General features: G+C 41.1%; 1 long non-coding RNA gene across 1 annotated transcript; it reads left to right on the top strand.

Annotated features, from left to right (window-relative positions):
• Positions 1-1,970: 1,970 nt before the first annotated feature.
• LOC306931376 lies at positions 1,971-18,882 on the top strand. Its single transcript, XR_013791013.1, has 4 exons — positions 1,971-2,393; positions 5,054-5,116; positions 7,744-8,091; positions 16,654-18,882. It is a non-coding gene; the product is annotated as an uncharacterized lncRNA (long non-coding RNA).
• Positions 18,883-23,640: the final 4,758 nt, after the last annotated feature.

A 23,640-nucleotide genomic window follows, 5' to 3' on the forward strand; every position in this document is an offset into this window, starting at 1 on the left:
TTAAATAAGGAGTTTAATTTCTGTTTTAAATATGGTTCAGTTTCAGGTCTGTCATACAAGAGATACAACGGAACAAGCCCCATGCTTGTTCGGTTCTAATTTGGTACAATATAGATAGTTTAAAAAAAAATGCTCCTGTGTCCAGGGGGGTCTATCAGGTTGAAAAGGTTTTGGTTGATTTGTTTAAAAATAATAGTTAATGGTAATAATATGAGTTCATTTTAGATAACTTCCTTAAGTATCACAGTGAAATCCAATTAAAAAATGAGAATTATATTCTAGTTAGTAATACAAATGTTGTTTAATTGTCAGTTAAAATAGGCCTACATTAGGAGTATAATGTTACTATGTTAGTCACATATTGATACAGATTGAAACTCACCATGAGTATTACATGTTAGCTCTTAGTTTGTGTGCAACTTTCCGAATTGGGAGTCAGATGGATGGTTTCTGCAGGACCGTTCATCTGTCCATTAATATTCCATGAAAGTTGCTCACTAACTAAGAAGGGGGGGAGAAGGGAATATTATATTATTTCTTATTAAGTCGATAATGTTGGGGAACAAATTAAAAATAGTATAGTAATTAGCCTAGGAACAGTTCACTTGAATTTATTTTATCTGGGTGTGACAACAAACAGCTTCGGACTGATAGGGTCATTGTCTAACAGATTGATTTTGTTCATTTTGTTTTGAGTTTTGTGTCAACCTGACTGTGTTTCACCTTCTCATTATCCAGGGGGGAAGAGGGTAATTACCTACGAAGGGAGACCGTTTGGGGAATTTGAACATTTTGGGATTTTTTGAGAAAAAAGAAAAAAGTGAACATTTTTTTGGAAAAATAATTTTGGTCATTTATAAAATATGAATTATGTCTGGGGAATATTTAATTCCCCAGAAGGGGGGTCTGATGTATATTTTGATAGCTTATGCCTCTCAAACTATGTCATAATTGTACACATAACACTTTGGCTTATAGGAGGTCACATTGAGTCCCAATGAGCAACAGCTGTGAGCCCATCCTGCCTATAGGGACACTTTAAGATAGCAGTTTGTAGACGCAGTGACTTTTACCACCCAAAGAATGTTTGCAACAGAAGGACCCCTGCTGTGGTGACTGATTGCTGACCCTGTGGGTCAACACACACACACACACACACACACACACACACACACACACACACACACACACACACACAGGAACAAGGCGACACCCACATGTTAAGAATGTATAAGACTGCATGCAGGGAATCAGTAGAAAAAAGAGTGAGTGAGATACAGAGAGAGAGAGAGACAAGGGGGGACTAGGCATTCTGCCTAGGACGAAGGCCTCAATATGCTGTAACGATGATATCTGTAACCTGTCTGTAACTGATTGCTGACCAATAAATGGAACGAAGGATTATGTGCCTGCTTGGATCTCCATATTCATTCCAACAGCAACTTAGTAAAATCTCCACAGAACCCTGAAGAAAAGACACATCAATCACAAACACAGCATGAGCCACTTGGGTAACAGCCAAGTCGCCCCTTTTCCATCTCGCCCCACTACTCTACCCAGCTGTACATAATTCATGTTGGTGATTATATAAAAGGTATTATCATATTAATTTATAATTGTTGAGTGATAATTGTTCCATGGACATCATAATAGCATGTTGATGCAATTACAAAACATGGGCTACATGGAAGAAATGTGTTTAATAAAACTAAGTGGATTGTTTACACAGCACTGAAAGAAAGCAGTCACCCATCTCTAGCTGTCTCATGTTATTCTTTCTTGATTTTACAATACAAAGTTACAGAGATCGACTACTATACAAATACAATCAAATAAATCTGTATGGTCAGTGGCCTGCCACCTCGTTGTACCGAGGGGATCTACCAGCGACAGTTACCCTTCTCCACCAGGGGGCGGCAGGCATTAAGGCTAACGGTGCCCTGCCATCTGTGTTGTTGCGCATGCTTGACAGTCACGTTGACCAGGAAGTAGAATGTCGTGATTGTAGTTCTAACTTCTTCCTGTTGACGCGCGAGGTTTTCCTAAACGAAGACGGGCTCACAACAAAGAAAGGAGGTCAAATATCCCACAAAAGCAGTTAAAACGTCTCTTAAATGAGTTCAAATGTATCATAAATGAGTTAATGTATCACAAAGGAGGTAAAATGTCTCTTAAAGGAGGTAAAACGAGTCAAATGGAGTCTGTACGGCTGGAGATAAACGGACACATGACGTCGGTGGGAGAGCAGATATTGTGTGTTTTGGAGAAACACACAACAAGCGGTGATGTTTGTCAGGTCAGAATGTTTGTGTTGGAGCGCCTCAGTGCGGTCGCACAGTTCATATACAGCCTCTTCCAGAGAGAGATGGACACACTGCTACACACCGCTGCAGGTTTGTGTGTGTGTGTATGTGTGGGCTCCTGCATGTGTGTGCACGCATTAAAAAAATTCCATGTCAAATTATTGAAATTAATAATTCTGTATTTTACCTCGGGCTGGGACCCCCATCTGAAAATAATGTTGTGACACGGAGGGACTCCCCTTCAAGATTTGTGATGTATTCTCCACCAGGCCGAAGGCATGGGGAGAGAGTGTTTTGCACTCTGTCCATCCGTCCGTGTGTGTGCGTCTGTCCGTCTGTGGACAGCTAATCTCTGGTACCGTTTCCTTGTTCGCAGCCACACTCCCTGGATGCCAGAGCTGAACCTCTGCCCAAAATTGTTCACATTGGCCTGTTATAGCGCCACCAGGAGGCCGCTTTTTGCTAAACACATTTTTTGACAGTACACCTACAGATTTTGTCCAAACTTCACGCAAATTGGTACACAGTCTCTCTATAGCCATTACAGGAAACGGGTCTTTCAGATTATTCAGACTCCATCTTGATTGGCTAAAATTGGCTTCCAAATTTAGCAGGACTGTTCCATTTCCAACAAAATTCCGCAAATCATGAACACATTGTGTGATTTCCGTGAATTTTTGCACGCACATTCCCACTAGGCAGAGGAAGAAATGCCACTTGAAAATTTTCAACTCAGCCTCATGGTGGTGCTATAACTGGCCCATTCGTGTTTTTACCTATAACTCTCAATCTCTGTAAAACCTTGTATACACACTCCCTAGATACCAATGAAAAACTTTGCCTGGCATTTTTCACATCTGCTCTTTATAGCACCACCAGGAGGCCGACATAATTGTAAAACATATTTTTTTATATTACTCCAGCTTTAATCCAAATTTCACGCAAATCGGTACACATGGGGCAGTATTATGCGTGTCTTAAGTACCAGGTCTTATTACTTAACTTAAGACCTGGATGCGTGATCAATGCCATTTGGCTATTCTGAGTGGCCAAACAGCATTGACCACGCCTCCAGGTATTAAGTTAAGTAATAAGACCTGGTACTTAAGACACGCATAATACTGCCCATGATCTCTATAGTCATGCGATCACGACGGATTTGTTTCATTTCTCATATACCATCCTGATTGGCTTCCAAAAAATTCAAGAGTTGCCCGTTTTGTACAAAATGCCACAAATCATCAACGCAGTGTCCGATTGCAGTGAAACTGCACGCATAGGGGCACGGTGGCACAGTTGGTAGTGCTGTCGTCTCACAGCTAGAAGGTCCTGGGTTCGATTCCCGCTCGGGACGCTGTGGGTGCTGGCGCCGTGTTCTCTCCTCCGCGTCATCAGTGCCCATACCCGAGGCGGTGTTGGCAAAAGGGCCTTTCTGTGTGGAGTTTGCATGTTCTCCCCGTGTCACCTAGGGTAGGTACCCTCACAAAGAACATGCTGTAATCCTGGTCTCTAAACTGCCTCCCCCTGGCCAGCCGGGGCGCCTGATGGAGGGGAAAGGAACTGGTTGGAATAACGTGTTCCTTCCACACGCTACGTCCAACCAGGGAAACTCCCCCCTGTCAGGTGTAAAGGAGCAACTTGGACACTCAGGCATGAAGGAAGCATGAGTTCAAGTCCGTTGCTCTCCCCATGTCCCCCATATATGGGGACTAGGTTGGCGGAGGGTGTGTAGAGCCCAGGATCACATTAGATAATTCACACAGGGGTGAAAAATGGGTTACAAAATCGTGGGATAAAAAAAAAATAGAAACTGCACGCATATTCCCACTAGGCTGAGGAAGACATTTTTAAAATCAGCCTGACACCTCATCTACACTGCCAGTGATGCCAGTGAAATCTCATTAGAATACAATACATGTCTTTCAATGAGACCATCCTGACGTACCGCGAGCAACAACGCGCCATGCAGCGACGTCGTCCACCCCTCCTATATTCGCTCGCAGTCTCTATTTGAGCGAGGTTTCGCGTCCCCAAACACTTTTATTGGTTGAGATCTACACGCTACTATTTATTGGTTATTTGATTGGTCCAGGCTACGTCGCAACGAAATGGCTGACGCTCCATATCCATATGCCATATCCATATGAGGTGTGATGGTGGCGCTATAACAGGCCCAGTTGCGTCTTTACATATAACTGCACCAATCTGCGTAAAACTTTGTTTGCACACTCCCTACAGCCCAACGAAAAGCGTCGACCTCTCCTCAATTCTGCCTTTTCGAGCGCCACCACACCAGGAGGCCCATTTATGTGCAACACTTTTTTATATTAGTCCTTCAGATTTTATCCAAATATCAATCCTGGTGGAGACCTGTGCCCCGAGGGGCACTTCTTCTAGTTTTTTATGTACTCAAAATTGTTCAAAATGTCTTTAGTTTTGTGAAAATAGCAGATCTACAAGCTCACATCAGTGCGTCACATTGTAGATTTACTATTTTCAGCCAAAGTAAAGAAAGAAAGAACCCCTCTGTCACACTTATGCCACTCAGTGTGCCAGTGATCACCCGGCAATGTTGTCACCCGTGCTAGTTTGTGTGTGGAACCAAAAATGTTGAACCAAAACAACCGGTAACTTAAGGGTCTATTTGGTTTCATTTTACACTCAAGTGGACTAGTCCTTATTTTTGCTGGTATCATAACTTTAAACATCGCATCAAGTTTTTTGTTTTGTTTTGGTTTTGGTGAACGTAGGTGGAGGAATTAGCGAAAAGAAGAAAGAAATTAAGAAAAGGTCTAATGGAAAGAAGAAGACTGGTGAGAAAGAAAAACATACTATCTGTATTATACATGAATATATACGTGAATATTGTTGCTAAAAAACAATACATTCTTTGTTTCACCTAAAGATGGAGTGCCTGAATGATTGTTTGATCTGGGTTAGATCAAGCAATAATTCCTGGACTTTGTTTACTGAACTACTAAAGAAGAAGAGTAGTAAACTACTACTGTTGTGTTAGTTAAAACAGGGCTGGGCAACTTTGACGATGGGGAAGTAAGTAAGTAATTTCTTATAGCTTTAATGGAGTTGCATTAGAGCTATTGGTCTCTCAATTAATTTCCCTCGCATGACGTGCAGCACAGCCTCTCGACTTAAAAAAAAAATACAAATAATGATTTTGCTACTCACCAATACAAAGACGGTTTTGTTGTGAAGAAAGACTACTTTCCCTGGTGGACACACTCTGCAACTTTTGTTGGAGAATGCAACTTAAAAAATAAATGAACAAACAATGCAACAATTGCTCAGATGTTTAAGAGAAAAGACACCCTTCAATGAGAGAAGTGACAGCAGGACCAAAGCAAGCTGCAGGTAATTAATAATAATAACGGTGCCAAAATGCAGGGTTTTTGTTTTACTGAGGTAAAGCATGTTATGTTTTAGGGGAGGGTGATTAATTTTTGCTTAATCACTTGGGGAGTCTTAGTACTTTTCCAGTTTCATCCTCCTTTTTTTTATTGACTTGTGCTTTCATTTGAAATGTACCCATTCTACATACTGTGAATAAAATGATCAATCAATTAATCAATCAAACAGACCATTTCGGTCCATTTGGTTCCATTTGTACACTCAGAGTTACAGACCTGTAAGGGTCAATTTGGTTCCATTTGTACACTCTGAGTTGCAGATCTGTAAGGTTCCATTTGTACACTCTCAGAGTTACAGACCTGTAAGAGTCCATTTAGTTCCATTTGTGTTAGAGATGCTCCGATAATCGGCCAGCGATCGGTGATCGGCCATATCGACCGATATTCACTCTGATCGGTAATCAGCATTTACCCTATCTGTGATCGGAAATTTACCCTATCTGGAGAAACTGATCTTTTCAATCAATGTCAATAATATCATTTTGCATTTTTGTGACAGAGAGAATAGTACTGCCTGTAGCAGACAACCCGCAGCACTCCAGGTTCAAACAAAATCCTTATAGGTGCAAGGCTCGAAGATATAAGTAGAGATGAAGAATGCCAGCACTCATTGTATGTCCTTTTGCATGATTTTATTTACCTCTGACTGAGACTGACAAACGGACGCGTTTCGGCCTGTATGGCCTTCCTCAGCGTTTGTGACAAGATAACAGGAAGTGTGGTATTTATGCATGGGTATGAGATACAATCAACAGTAATTGAACACAGGTGTCACCCGTTATCATCTTACACAGTATCAATAAGAAGTCTCTATTTATGGTACCAAGACAGGATAAATATCATGTAAGCACAATAGAATAAATAGTAAGAATGCTATCATAATGAATGTGGGGCAGCCCCTAAAGTGCCTGGAAAGCTAATGGACTGAACAGACAATGATATATTTTAAACCCATTAGAAATATATATATATATAAATGTTTGTGACAGGCCTAAACATTCTCCCCTTCCTCCCCACACACACAGGAACAGTTTTGACGTAGGTTTTGACATAATAATTTTGGAAATATTAAAATTTGCATTTCACAAGATCAGTATTTGTCTCGGACCTATCGTTATCAGCCGATCATGAGAAAAACAATCGCTGATCGGTATCGGGCCCAAAAAACCTGATCGGAGCGTCCCTAATTTGTGTACAATCAGAGTTGCAGATATGTAAAGGTCGATTTAGTTCCATTTGTACACTCTCAGAGTTACAGACCTGTGAGGGTCCATTTGGTTCCATTTGTGTACAGTCAGAGTTGCAGATATGTAAGGGTCGATTTAGTTCCATTTGTACACTCTCAGAGTTACAGATCTGTAAAGGTCCATTTAGTTCCATTTGTACACTCAGAGTTACAGACCTGTGAGGGTCCATTTGGTAACATTTGAAATGTCGACTCGTGTAGTGATTCCAGGCTGGGTTGATAGTCGTACGCCAGTAGCTCAGAGGTAGAATGGCCAACTTGGTATCAGCAGTGTTGATTTTGACAGCAAATTTTGATTTTAGTTTTAGTCATATTCTCTTGAATGGTTTTAATTTAGTCTTAGTCACATTTGAGTGACCTGGAATGTTTTAGTGTTAGTCTAGTTTTAGTCGAATATCATAAGATGTTATTAGACTAAATCTACAGTTGATTTAGTTGACTAAAATGCATTTTGGCGGGCGTTGATGCCGTCATAATGTTACACTTGCTGAAAATAGCCGATCTACAAGCTCACAAGTCGTTGCAGCGTACCACATTGTGAGCTTGTAGATCTGCTATTTTCAGCATGCAACCAAGTGTAAATTGACTTGTGTCTAGTTTTTATTTGTTGACAAAATTGTCTGTATATTTAGTCTTAGCTTTAGTCATCGTAGCTTAGTTAGACCACTTTGTTAGAAACAACTAAACATCTGGTACGGGTCTATGGCAACTGAGTGGAACAAAGACAACTTCAGTTTCTCTTTTTTCTCATTTCATATTTTCTTCCTAGATTTCCTCGCTGTGTGCACAGAGGAGGTTCCTGCTGAACAGCAGGAGAGGAGGAGACCCAGTCTGGACCAAGAGGAACCACAACCTCCACAACAAGACCAAGAGGAACCAGATCCGCCACAGATTAATAAGGCGCTGCTTCAACAACCCGAGGATGCTGATGGTGTAGCTGATGATGAGAACAGAGAGCCAGAGCCTATAGCTGGTACCTCAACCGGATACATGAAAACACAAGCTGATGTGGGCTGGCTGCCGTCACGGCCAACTAGTGATCACCAGCTCCCGATCTCTTCAGACTGTTCTGAATATGATGCTGAAGACAGTGATGACTGGGAGGAGGCCAAGGAAGGTGAGTCGGCTTTAAACTCACTGAAAGCTACCTCCATGAGCAGTCGGCACAGGGAAGAAAATCTTTAGTTCTAAAGACAAATGATGCCTTCTGGTTCAAACGCCCTCCCTGCCGCGATCGCCTTTTCGTGCCTTTTTGACGAAACCTGACACATCTGTCACTTTGACCAGTAAGCTTTTTTGTCGTAGAGACTTGTGGGTGGTGTCATTGGACTTGGTTCAGAGTCCCTGTAGTAAGAGAAATCTATGCAAATCTGGGAACTAAATCGTTACCAAGAAATGTCTTCACCAATGTGTTTCTAAAGGTGTCTAATAACATGTACTAAAAGTTTGAAATTCAACTCCTGTGGGAAATTGAGTTATTAGCATAATATGCATAATATGCCCATAACATCCTATATAAGGCAAAAAAGTCCAAATTTCATCATTCTTTAAGTAACATGTGACATATGAAACTAGGGTGTTTGCATGATTCTGAATCCATTCCAAGCATTAGTTTTGCACAAAAAACACTCCTTGGGAGGAAAACGGCCACACAAACGTGATGAGGTCAGCACATTTGTGACCACACGCGATATAGAGCCTGCCATCGCGGGGGTGGCAATTGTTGAGGACAGCTGAAAGACTATTTTCTTTGTCCTTTTTTATTTTTCTGTCTAAAATAATCTGAAGCTATATTATTATTCATGTCATGTTAGAGCAGGTCTGTAATAAATGTCAGAGCTGATATCGACATATAAATATGAAATAAATGCTTAAACATGTCACTATGTCTAATGTTATAACCATTGGGTTAACCAATGCTAACTAGACATACGGCTTCCCTGCTATAGTATGCAAATTCCGCTAAAATCCGCCTTTTTGTACACAATCGTTTTGGAAGATAATACTAGTCTTTTACTAACTGGCTAACAGAAATAGCACAGAAATAAGTATTAACAACGATATTTTGTAAAAAGTGTGTTTATTTTGGTCCGCCTAAAGCTAATTCATGCTAATGTTCCAGCTGGGGGCACTGTTGACCACAACAATGGAAAATGCGGAAATGGCTTCCTATTTCCAATAGCAGAAGAAGAAGACTCGAATGAATGTATTGTAAACATTGTAACATTATGTCACCATAACGTGGTTATTATTAGTTGCTTTGGAATGTACCTGCCATGAAAATTAAGGTCATAATAACGCAGATCGCATCGATATGTAATATAGCGCGATAATGTACTTGTTTTAGCTTACAGGATTGATATCAATATATTAGCTAAATGTAGCTAACGGCTATCATTGTGGGGTTGCCAGTTTCTGCGAGAGAAATAAGCAACCCGGTATATGAAAACAAGCCCAAAATAAGCGAAAATAGCGGATCTACATGCATACAAACAACACAAATCTTGTGTCTGGCATAAATTATTTTCAGATGGGGGTCTGCAGACAAATAATAATAATAACAGGCTAATGAAACAGAGGAATTAAGAGAAGAGCCAAGAGGGCACAATTTGTGCTGGGAGGGTTTGAGAGCAAACTGTCCTGTTGTCTGTTGGTTACTGTTTTTATTTTTTTATTTATTGCATTCATATAGCTCTTTTATTTGTACTCATCTGGAACATTTACATAGGCCTAATTTATCTGCCACTGTTATTTTCCCTTTTTCATACTACAAAAGGCCAAATAAATACAGTAGCCTATTTTAAAAAGGAGAGATAACAGGCAAACGATCAAGATAACAACATTCTCTAATTGTGTAGACTTATTGTAAATTAAGTAATGCAGATGTTTAACAATTATGTATATCTTGAGAGTGTAAAATGAAACAAAATGGACCTTTTTAAGGTTTCTTTTTACACTTGATAGTTAAAGATCTAATAAGGGTCCACTTGGTTACCAACTCTCCATAATCAACTACACTTTAAAAACAAGCCCAAATAATCAACTACACTTTATTTTTGTCAAATACATTTTTATTAACAGGTTATAAATTATTATAAAATTGGTACAGTAGGCCTATGCATTATTTTTCTTTAGAAACAAGGCCAACTAATTATAATAAGCAGACATGGCAACACTGCTGGTTGACTAATGGAGAAATGAAGGGAAAACAGCGCCCCCTAAAGTCACAGATCACTGAACTAAAGCTAGAAGTCCATTTTCTCTGCTTGGTCTTTTTTCCACTACTCCTGCAAGACATTTTTCTATAAGCCATATCTCCAAACCTGGTGGGTCAAACTGAACAACCAATATGTCAATTTGAAGCTATGATTCCCTGCTTTCACATGACATGAAAAAACGGAAATTCAAAAAAATCCAATGGCAGCCCCTCGGTCAAATCTGGTCACATTTGGTCAAGTGGATATAGCATAATTTAGCCCAAGGAGTGTTTTTTGTGCAAAACTAATGCTTGGAATGGATTCAGAATCATGCAATCACCCTAGTTTCATATGTCACGCTACTTAACACTTTGATTGCTACAAGATCTCGACAGGCCTATTTGGATGTTGCTACCGTTTAACATTGCACAAAGGCCTTGTTCGGGGGCCCACAGCAAAATGTTCTCTTATAGCGAGAATCACACGCATACATCAAAAGAAAGCTGAACTTGTCCACTTCAATTTAAAAAATACATTTTGATTTTACCATGTTCCATTCTGGAGATATTGACCTTTTTGCAACACCTGCATTTGCCTGGAAGTGGTTATCTTGAACAGCGAGCAGAGTTATGGATGGTTTAAAGTCAGAGACATTGACAGGCAGATATAAAATTGAACCCAATAAATATCCTATACATCCTATACACCGAATGAAAGCCCTGAATGTGTACTTTTACGAGGAAAAGAGTAAACATTGATCCCATGTACAGTTAGACAGTAATTGGTTATTGAATGCAGCTTGTGCCCACCAGATAACTTCAGAGAAGACATGGACGTGAACTCCTCAATATTCACAAAATAAGGCCTATAGCGACATATAAATACTATATACCGTATGAAACAGAAGACTCTCTGCTTTCATAAGAAAAAAACTTCTACTGTAGTAATAATAAAAATCACACCCATGTGAAGTGAGTGGTGCAACTCTGTCCCATATTCTGTTCTCTGCTTATTCAATACAGCTCGCTATATACGGACTGAGGCAGAAAGTCATGTAAACCTTTTATTTACAGTTTGGTCTGTAAACTTCTACTGTAATAATAAAAATCACACCCCTGTGAAGTGAGCGTTGCAACTGTTCTGTACTTATTCACTACAGCTCGCTATATACGGACTGAGACAGAAAGTCATGTAAACCTTTTATTTACAGTTTGGTCTGTAAACTTCTACTGTAATAATAAAAATCACACCCCTGTGAAGTGAGCGGTGCAACTGTTCTCTACAGTTGCACCGCGCAACTGTAGAGAACAGTTGCACCGCTCACTTCACAGGGGTGTGATTTTTATTATCTGCGCCCTCCGTTGAGTCTTTTAAATCACAACTTAAAACATTTTTATATTCACAAGCCTTTGCACCACCGACATGATCTTGCACCTTTCCTTTTTAGATTAGATCCTTATTTTTTTTACTATTGACGTCTTCCGCACTGAATTGTACTGTATTGTATTGTATTGCATTTTATTGTATTATATTGTATTCCACTATATTCTGCCTTGTGAAGCACTTTGGTACAATGAGAGTTGTTTTTAAATGTTCTATATAAATAAATTTGATTTGATTTGATTTGAAACTGTAAATAAAAGGTTTACATGACTTTCTGCCTCAGTCCGTATATAGCGAGCTGTAGTGAATAAGTACAGAACAGTTGCAACGCTCACTTCACAGGGGTGTGATTTTTATTATTACAGTAGAAGTTTACAGACCAAACTGTAAATAAAAGGTTTACATGACTTTCTGCCTCAGTCCGTATATAGCGAGCTGTATTGAATAAGCAGAGAACAGAATATGGGACAGAGTTGCACCACTCACTTCACATGGGTGTGATTTTTATTATTACTACAGTAGAAGTTTTTTTCTTATGAAAGCAGAGAGTCTTCTGTTTCATACGGTATATAGTATTTATATGTCGCTATAGGCCTTATTTTGTGAATATTGAGTTCGGGTCCATGTCTTCTCTGCAGTTATATCTGGTGGGCGCAATGTGCATCCACCCAGTAACCAATTTATGACAGACTGTACATGGGATCAATGTTTACTCTTTTCCTCGTAAAAGTACACATTCAGGGCTTTCATTCGGTGTATAGGATGTATAGCATATTTATTGTGTTTATTGTTATATCTGCCTGTCAATGTCTGACTATAAACCTTCATAACTCTGCATCCTTTAGATGATGATGATGATTCACTGCTTTCATTGTTTTGATCGCAGTAACATTGGGGGGGGGGGGGGGGGGGTCATGGGCACATTGGGCAGCAAAAGTCTTGATCGTACGGCTATAAAAAGTCCCATTCCACCGTTCGGTTCAGAACTATAGTATAACGGTGAGACGCATTGTCATCATGAGCTGATTTTGTTTTTCAAGCTAGTATAGGGAACATGCCTGGGCATGCACGGTTTAGGACGCGGAAAAGTTCGTTATACATTACACCCGGGTCGATTACGTCCCCGACGCGTTCATTGCGGTCTTATCACTACAATTATAATGAATAAAAAAGCGTTACAATCACACGTCTGAGCGATCTCCGATTATGACGGCTCTGCATGGCGATACGTGATCCACCAACGGTAGACTGTCTGTTGTCATGGCGGCCCCTCTCGATACTGTAGTTCGTTTGTTAGTTCGTAGTATTGTAGGCTCGGGAATCGTTTGGTCGCTACAGTATGAAGAAGTAAACATGCATCTGTCCATGTGCAATGCCGATCTGGTGCAGAATCTGCAGATCATGTGTTAGGCAGCGTAACAGCGTTCCGTTCATGTTTTTTTCCGAGACATGAGCCCCCATCTCGCAAGGCCCTCCTCCTGCAGGAGAAACAGGAGGGGAGGGGGGAATCGAGTATAAAAGCCAATAGGTGGAGGAAAGCCTGGTGAGGCGAGGTTAGGTGAAATTTGATTATTTTCACACACAGACTAGATCGGCATGGGCGCAACCATTTTACACTGGTTTATACACGTAAAGCGGCCCGCCCTCCTGTTTTCAGGAGGGGAGGGTTTTTTTTTTTTTTTGTTTGTTTTTCTGATCACGTGAGCGGGACTAAGCAGCAATGATAGGGCGATGGTTCTTCATTGTCCGGGTGGGTAAAAAGATGAATGAAAGTATGCTATAAAAAAGTGATTGAAACGTATTGATACGTGATTCGCACCCGACGTTTGATTAATTGATAACGTATTGATACGCGATTCGCGTCGGCTGTGTTAAAGAATGATGAAATTTGGACTTGTTTGCCTTATATAGGATGTTATGGGCATATTATGCATATTATGCTAATAACTCAATTTCCCACGGGAGTTGAATTTCAAACTTTTAGTACATGTTATTAGACACCTTTAGAAACACATTGGTGAAGAAATTTCTTGGTAACGATTTAGTTCCCAGATTTGTCAAATACCTGATAAAATGCCCTTACTACTGCCCTTTATTTGTGAAAATTATTCCCTCACCCTCTTCCGAAAAGTGCTACTTTGCTTGCTTGATTGTCAATGGAATATCGTACAAAATTTTGGGTGGTACTGGTATCATTGGACTTGGATTAGAGTCCTTGTCCTTCATTGGTGTAGCTTAGCCCCGCCCTCTCTTCTGATTGGTCAATATTTCATAGTTCCTTTTATTTGCAATAACTTTTCAATGGTTTCTTGAGTCGCCTCACTGGACTCAGTTGAAAATCCTTGTCCATCAGAGTTACTTAGCTCTCCTGCCACTTCTGTTTGGTCGATATTTGACCGTAACATCGGGCCTGGTCATCACTGCTTGCAGCTTTAAAGGTGTAGTGAAATGAAAAATAAGTTTTTCACACTTTTAGACCATCTCCGTGGTCATCATATGAGCATACCTAACAATGGATGCCAAAAAAATTGGAAAATTCTCATTTTTGTGTGTTTTTATATCAAAAGTCCATACAAATATTTTTTGTATTACTTCCTGAAAACGAAAACGTGCTGCGTGATGACGTGTCGAGGCCCACATCGATAAAAGCCAATAAAAATGAAGCTCACCCGTATCCTCTCCATATGTGCGCATCCGTGCAGCACAGCTGCTATTGATTACAGAAATCCTCCGTTTTTATTCCCATTCCAGATAACATCCAGACAGTGTATTACTCGGTTTCAACTTAATCATCACGCTAAAATATGTATCTGAAAACATTATAGGGTAGAAATAAGCCACATAACAGTAAACTGGTACAGCTGGCCGTTAATTTGATTTGTAAACAAACACACACCATGCTGCTGCGTATAGCATAGCAACAGTCCCATCGCCTGAAGGGATGCGACGCTCTGATTGGTTCAGAAACTTCATAGCGGTGTTTCAACTTGAGACTTCAAAATAAAATGTCCACCATTTCCGTTTCACTACGCCTTTAATGTTACCTTTTTGTTTTTGTACTTTTTTTATTGTGTGAATAAATAAAACTAAAAAGGTTATTTTTAGGCATATGGTTAGGTTCAGGAATAGTTTACTGAGGTTATGTTTAGGAATAAGGTTAGGTTTAGGAATAGTTTACTCAGATTGTTTAGGAAAGGAATACCTGGTGGTTCTGAGGTTGCCAGATGTGACCTGGGCTGAGCATGTTTTCGTGCGAGCGTTCTTGTATTTGTTCACAAACGTTCAACACGTAGTTCTACCCAAGCTAACTACACTTTGAGGTGCTGATGTAGCCCTACAATGGCTGTTTATTATTAACCACAAGCAACTTAGAAATCAAACAAAGGTCCTGCGTACCACCCGTTTCGAAATGGCACATAATGCAATAAGCAGCAGGACGTTGCGTTATTGAAAGTGCTTCCAAACTCTAACCCTTCTAATAACTAGGGATGCACCGAATGGGAAACTCTTGGCCGAAACCCGAATACTGAATATAGGAAACAGTTTGGCCGAATGCCGAATATGATATATATTTTCTTTTTAACCGTTTTTGTACCATTTCTGTCATAGTGTAAAGTAGGCAATGAGTTAATAGCATAAATATCAAATCTACAAGCTCACAACACTTATAGAGTAGGGTATTTTAGCTCCTCTTGTGAGACACATGTTGTAGAACAAAGTAGGGCATTCATTTACAAAAGTTAATATGGATCGATCCTCAGTTCTAGGAATGCCCCTCTGTGATTGGCCGGCCTGCCTACCCCTCCCCCCTGGCTCCCTCCCTCCCCGGCTCCCTGGATCAAATAACCAATAAATAGTAGCGTGTAGATCGCAACCAATACAAGTGTTTGGGGCGGGGAAACCTTGCTTAAATAGAGACTGAGCGGATATAGGAGTGGCGGACGATGTAGAGATCCAAAATAATGAAAATAAAATACTAGTAGTAGCCTATATGAATGAATATACAGATTAGGCTATATATACACTCAATGAATATTAATGTATAGAAACATCAATTGAATACTTTTATTTTTCCATTTTATATGTGCACTTAAATAAGATGATAATTGCGACCATAGGTCGCAGATTACTATGAAAACCTGCAAAACCTGTCAGTCCGTCCGTCCGTCAGTCGATCCATCACACCACCATGTATGGCCGTCAGCCCGTCACGGCTTGTGACACGTCACCATATATGGCCGTCAGTCCATTACGCCTTGTGACACACAGCTTATATGGCCGTCTCCATGTCTAAAGATCACAACACTGACCTCATCAAACCCTGGATAGCCATACATGGAGAAGACTGGATCATCACCTAGTTCTGCATATATGGAGCCGGCCAGCAACTCTACATCTGACCTCAAACCCTTAGATCTCCATATATGGAGCTGACCTGTTCTGTCATTCCATATGCTATATGGGCCCGCCCCAAAGTTATTAGTGCAGCCGCGCCCGGCAGCCGGAAAAACTAGAATTCTCAATATGCCCGAAAATTACGGCCCGGCCCTACCTGGGCCCTCATCAAACCCTGTACACTCAAGACACTGCCCCCGCTATGGAGCTGACCTGTTGCGGATGCGTGCACACCCTAAAGGGCAAGGTCGCTTCTCGCCCTCAGGGCATCTTACTGGTTGTAATTGAAATACATTCAATCATTAGATTATTAAATGGAAATGTAAACCATGGACAGAAATGTGGTTTTATTTAGGCAACATGATCATTGATGTATGTTTATTCATAAAGTCACTGGCTGTGCTTTGACATTTACACTTATATTTATTGATAGACTATATGTTAACTCAGTCTGAGCAAGTAGCTTACAGTATAATAATCTCCATTAGTGCAATGTACTACATTTTTGGTGTGACATTTTCTATAACATAACATACCCCCTCCCCCAAGAAAAGGCATGCGTAAGTAAAAATGTGCACGTGGGCATGCTGGCACTCATGGCAATATCCCAAGGTTGGCAGGTCTGACTATATATTTGTAGATGGAATTTGAGAGAAAAGACATTGATTTGTTTTCTGATGATGTTACCTCCGCTGTCCTTATAGATCTCACACTCCTTCCTGGGTGTGAAGAGGAAGTTTGCCCTGAACAGCAGGAGATGAGTCCCAGTCTGGTCCAGGAGGAACCACAACCTCCACAGATTAAAGTGGAACAGCAGGAGGAGCTACTTCAAAGACCAGAGGAGGCTGCAGGGTCGTATCTGAAAGTCCACATGAGGACTCATAAAAAGCCAGTTGCTTGTTCAGTTTGTGGCAAAATAATTAGCCGATCTCATCACCTGAAACAACACATGAGGACTCATACAGGGGAAAAGCCATTTGCTTGTTCAGTTTGTAGCAACAGATATAGCCAAACTTGTCACCTGAAACAACACATGAGGACTCATACAGGGGAAAAGCCTTTTGCTTGTTCAGTTTGTAGCAAAATATTTACTTACACTATACAGCTGAAAAGACACATGAGGACTCATACAGGGGGAAAACCATTTGCTTGTTCAGTTACGCAAGATGACGTAGGGCATTGTGGAACAGCTTCACACTGTTCTGAATCTGACACCAGCCAAAATCTGAAAGTACACATGATGACTCATGCAAAGCCAATTGGTTGTTCAGTTTGTAGCAAAAGATTTAGTCGGTCTTATGACCTGAACCAACACATGAGGACTCATACAGGGGAAAAGCCTTTTGCTTGTTCAGTTTGTAGCAAAATATTTACTTACCCTATACAGCTGAAAAGACACATGAGCACTCATACAGGAGAAAAAGCTTTTGCTTGTTCAGTTTGTAGCAGAAGCTTTAGTGACCCTCAACAGCTCAAAAGACACATGATGACTCATACAGTGGAAAAGCCATTTACTTGTTCAGTTTGTAGCAAAAGCTATAGCCACACTCAACTGCTGAAAACACACATGAGAACTCATACAGAGGGATTTGCTTGTTCAGTTTGTAGCAAAAGCTATAGCCACATTCGACAGCTGAAAACACACATGAGGACTCATACAGAGGGGAACCCATTTGCTTGTTCAGTTTGTAGCAAAAGCTATATTCACACTCAACAGCTGAAAACACACATGAGGACTCATACAGAGGGAAAGCCATTTGCTTGTTCAGTTTGTAGCAAAAGCTTTGGCACCACTCAACTGCTGAAAACACACATGCTGATTCATACAGGGGAAAGGCCATTTGCTTGTTCAGTTTGCAGCAAAAGCTATAGACACACTCATCAACTGAAAATACACATGCGGATTCATACAGGGGAAAGGCCATTTGCTTGTTCAGTTTGTAGCAGAAGATTTAACCAATCTGGAGACCTGAAAATGCACATGACGACTCATACAGGAGAAAAGCCATTTGTTTGTTCAGTTTGTAGCAAAAGCTTTCGTTTATCTGAACAACTGAAAACACACATGAGGACTCATACAGGGGAAAAGCCATTTCCTTGTTCAATTTGTAGCAAAAGCTTTAGTTTTAATGCACAACTGAAAGGACACATGAGGACACATACAGGGGAAAAGCCATTTCTTTGTTCAATGTGTGGCAAAAACTATAGCCAACCTGGAGATCTGAAAAAACACATGAGGACTCATACAGGGGAAAAGCCATTTGCTTGTTCAGTTTGTAGCAAAAGCTTTATTGATTTTGGTAATCTGAAATGTCACATGAGGACTCATACAGGAGACAGACCCTTTGGTTGTTCAGTTTGTAGCAAAAGCTTTAATCAGAGTCAAGCTTTGAAAACGCACATGAGGACTCATACTGGGGAAAAACCCTTTGCTTGTTCAGTTTGTAGCAGAAGCTTTAGTAGCATTCCAGTTTTGAAAAATCACATGATGAGGACTCATACAGGGGACAACCCATAGACATAGAAAGGTAGATGCCTCATCCGCCACTGCAATTCATTGGAGCGAGTGTCATCATGGCGGCCTCCAGTCACGTGACTCACGGCCGTCCCTTTCATTTCGATCCTTTGCAGCAACATGGAAGCTTGCCCTCTGTTGACAGCATCCGCCCCAGAGCCGGAAGTGGCGTCTACATTTCTATGTCTATGGGACAACCCCTTTTGCGTTTGTAGCAAAAACTTTCGACAACATCAAACCATGACAAAACATATCCAACCTCTATTCCAACTATAATACGAAATGGGATGCATTGTTATTCATTGTAGATTGAATATAAACAATCATCCTGTTATGACCGTGTTACATTTATCCACTGCTCCTTTATTTTTGTACAAGAATATACATTTATTAGAACGATTAAAATGCTTTTAAAATTCGCCGTTGTTATTCCTCGCTATTTGTTGTTAATTGTTATTTGTTGTTATTCCTTCTTTTGGTTTTGTTTACTTGGGTAGAAGTACCGCCAGGAGAATGTGACAGGGAGTAATCAGATACTGGAGGTAGACCGGGGCACCCGAGCCAATGGGCGGTGGGCGTAGTTGCCCTTCCTCAGATGCCTGTGGATACGACCCACCGGGAAGATCACGGATTTTAAATAAAAAAAAACTAACAAATCTAAGAAATTCCATAAATTAAAAAAATACATATAATAATTTAGAAGTAGTGAAAATAACGCAATCTACAAGCACACAACGCATCACTTGTAGATCTTGCGTCCCGGCCGGGCAAACGTCTAATCTCTCTTTTGGGTCTCGACCTGAAAGGTTTGGGAACCTCTGCCCTAGAGCATGGCCATAGCCCCACGCACATGGTCATAGCCCCGCCCATCACTAGCTCTCAACCTCCATAGACTCTACTAGATGGAGGTTGAGAGCTAGTGGTGGGCGGTTTTTCAGTGTTTCCCAACCTTTTTTCTTCTCCCAGGGCACCCCCCCCCACGCACATACATACACACACACAGGCTATATTTGTATTGCTGCCACAATGTATGAGGAACCATAACAAAATATTTACTGTTGTATACAAGATGTAATAAACAAATGCTAAAATTTGAATTCAGTTTTGGTTTTATACTGTGTGTGTGTGTGTGTGTGTGTGTGTGTGTGTGTGTGTGTGTGTGTGTGTGGGGCTTGCCCTCCCTCCAAATCTTTGTGAGCTATGCTTTTTTATTATATATTTTTTTCATTAACCCTATAATCCCTATTCTGATTGGGGATGCTGTTGAGGGTCATTATCTGAAAGTTTGTATGGGTTAGCAGGCTAGACCTAGGATAGTGACTCGCCCCCTGTCCCTCCAGGATGTGTCACCCTGAGGTGACATGATGGAATGTGAAGTCCCATGTTCACATGGTGGCACAGTCTCGTTTTGAGCTTCCAAGTGCTGGCAGGTGTGTGCCAGTCACGGGTGTGTGCCAGTCTAATGTATGTGCCCGTCACAGGGGTGTGCCTGGCACCTGAGCATGGGTCCTGCAACTTTGCTAAGTTTGTGTATGCTCCAAGCATCAACACTGTCTGCCCCCCATGGAGAGATGCCACGTTTGTCCTTACGGGATAAGGCCCGTGCAATAGGCCACCTGGAAGTTGTCTCTGTCTCTCTGTCTGCATGCATATAGTGTGCATGGCCCTACCTTCCCACCGTTTCTTTCTTCTTGCAATTCTGTGTGTCACAGAATCCCCTTTCCATCCCCTTTGTCATCCGACCCTGCGTGTCCCCACTCTGTGTCCTCTCGCTTGTGTGCTGGTGGAAAACAGTCTGTTTGAACCCACTTTGAGAAGCACAGCTTTAAAAGCACAGGCAGCGTGACAATCACCCTTACAACTGAGGTTACACCGACTCTGATCCTGTTGAAGGCCTGCCATGACAGAACATGCAAGAAAATGAAGAAATGTAGACCTTGATTCGCTGCAGGGAAATGTCCCATTAGTGACAAAAGGTCAATATCCGTTGAACAATACAGCAGTCCAGGTAGCAGTTATAGGGGGTTCCGTGTCTTGACACTTTGACACAATTATGGAAGACGAGTACTAGCTGGGGAATAATCTGAGTGCTTGCTCTATACTGCTGTTTCAAATGTGGTTGACGTTACACACTCAGAACTACAATTATATGTGGGACTATTTTTCCTTTCTCTCTATGGGACTTAATTTAAGTGGTGAAGCGTGTGTGCGTGCGTGCGTGCGTGCGCAAACATGCACGTTACTGTATGTGATTGTAATGGTTACAGGAAGAGTGGGTTATTAAGGGGAAATAATGGCAAATTGTACATTGATGTGTCCACAATCTCAATATTACATTTTCTATTTCCCCCCAAAACGTATTTAAAAAAAATAAAAAATAGAAGATGGTATAATGTAAACTATGCATGATTTGAACTTGCACGGTGCATCATCATTATCAGGCAAATCTACCCTTCAACTTCTTGTTCATGCCCACAATGACTGGCTAGCCACAGGCGTGCAAGGAATAGGCCTTAAATGTCAGCTGTTCAAGCATATTGGGAACCTATAAACCAAGCCTAGTTGTTATTCTTCTCATCTTCTGCCTACACATGCACTGACTGACGTTTCGGTCAGGGCATGGTCTGCGCCCTTCTGAAATAGGGCTAAACAGTCAGTTAAAACCAGTGGGAACCGGTGCATAAGTCGTCAAAAGTCTGGGTTTTCTGTGAAAACTCTTAGTTTTTAAATGTCAGCTGACTACTTTGAAGGGCTCGTGCCAATTGCATTAGCTCGACTTAAACAAAATACTCCCCGTATGTGTGTGTGTATGCTGCTCTGCTCTTCACTCCGATTCCTTTTCATGGCTGGGGAACAAGGACAATGTCCATTTGGGCATCCTGTTTTTATTTCTTGCGTTGCTGCTAACAACGTGTTGGTTCCGTAATGCAAATCCAATGGTGCAGATGGGTTCTTTAATAATGGCTGCTTTCTCTACGCCCAGAAATACCCGTATACATGCGTGCGTCTCAAAGAATAGAACCTCTCATTATAAATGTCACGCTCACGCTCCTCCGTTTACGTTGACATCAAACAGCCGACTCACTACACTTGGTTGAATGCTGAAAATAGCCGATCTACAAGCTCACAACGCAGCGCAGCCAAACATAAAATGGCTTGTCTTTTAGTTCTACTGGATCACTTCTCCACTAGTCCCTAGTCCCCCTAACATTTGTATCTAATTTTAATTTGTTGATGAATTTGTAAATTTATTTAGTATTCTTTTTAGTTGTCATAGCTTAGTTTTTTTGTTTTTGATTTTGTTTTAATTTAGTTTGTCAGTGAAAATAGGTAGTCAACAAACGTTTTTCGCAATTGTTTTATAGTGCTGCCAACGAATATTCCATATTCGAATGAATATTCGAATAAAGAATCAAATGTATTAAATTAAGATTCAAATTAAAAAAATAACCAATAAATTGCTGTGTGAGTTCTGGCGAGTCTCTGTGCCACGTAAACTAAAACATTATACAAAAATTAGGCTATTAAGATAATTATGAATCATTAATTTGATCTCAAGGGAGTGCATTTCTCAGCACCAACCGCGGCGCCATACAGGACCGGACCATATAGATAAAGTAAGAGAAAGTTTTACAGCATATTAGGCTGCAATATTCATATCATATTCATATTAAAATCATATACATTCAAAATCATTCGAAATTCGTTCGAATCCATGGGTGTTTTAAAAGGAATATTCGAATGTCATTTTTGGCCAATTCTGGCAGCACTATTGTTTTAGTCGACACTGAGATTTAGTAGCCTGCTACCCACACAGACAGCAGGTAGAGTAGCAGCATCGATGCCTGCATGCCCCCTGCATGCGTCACCACCGCATGGACACAACCGTCACACGTCAAATGTCATCGGTTTCAAATGACAAAACAGCGTGATAACGTGTCAGAATGACAATACATTTGTATCCAAGCTCCAAAAAGCATCCCACCCCCGTCTCTGTCATTATAGATTAAGGAAGCAGGTGGGCTTTTTTTATACAACAAAAAAAACAGCTTTGTTAAGCTAATGGTCCTCGTATTGATCTGGCTTTGTATCCTTTCTTTGCACACGGACAGGGTTAGAGTGAACAATGAGCCTCTCAACGGTGATCCATAAATGCATTTCAGCCTGTAGTTTATATTGAGCTCCTTGTTAATGGACCAGTGTGTGTTTTGTTTGCCCCCGACTGTTTTACAAGGACTTGATGGATCTTTAAAAAGGAGCTATCAGTTGAATTATTGCACACATCGTCCAGGCAATTCTGAATCCAAGTGGCGTTTAATAACATGGAGCTTCTGGGGAACTCAGATTAGATAATATGTAACATAAAGCATGGGTGTCGTATGGCTTTACAAACAAACCGGATTAAACTTAATTAACGTTGCTTCATTAAACAAATTAAACTGCCACTGCATAAATTAATCGGCACAGGGGCCAAACATGCATTAACCGTGTGGAGGTCACAGTTTCTTTCTTTTCCTTTTTTGCAAACCGCTAAAGCTTTAATAAATGGTCTTAAAGCTGCTGTTGGTGCGAGGCCCTGAGTCATAGACTGTGGCCAACGCATAATCCCCAGGGGTAGCAACTGATGGAGGTTCACACCTCTCTGCTAAGACCACGGCCTTTAGGCATCCGACTGCATCATGTTTCCTATATGCAAGTCAAGTCACAGCTCAGGGGGTGATGTCTATATTAGAGACTGACAACCAGCACCAGCTATTGCATCGGCCACACCCGTTCAACAGGGCACCGCGGACATGGAGCAGTGCCCTGCCGGCCGGGTGCAGCCAACCAGTGCTGACCACACCCCAGCAACCGCCGCGTCCATACTCTAAATGGCATTAATATGCCCATTGTAACACAAGTGTTAATTTCAAAATAGTTTCCTTTGAACGCGTTGCTAACCTTTTGTCCAAGGTAATTGGAAATGTTAAGAGGGGGATTTTATTCGCCTGCTTAAATGGTTTAATGTCCTTTTCTCTCCTTATCAAAGCCTTTTCCTTAGAAATGCCTCCTCAAATGGAACTTGCCTTTTGTGCTACTAAAAGCTCTGCTGTCTGCTCAGTGTCTGACGTGCATTCATACCAAAACACTTAGGGGGGGGGGGGGGGGGGGGGGGGAGAAGCACTGTCTGTGACAT

This window comes from Electrona antarctica (genome assembly GCF_951216825.1).
Source record: "Electrona antarctica genome assembly, chromosome: 10".
NCBI lineage: Eukaryota > Metazoa > Chordata > Actinopteri > Myctophiformes > Myctophidae > Electrona > Electrona antarctica.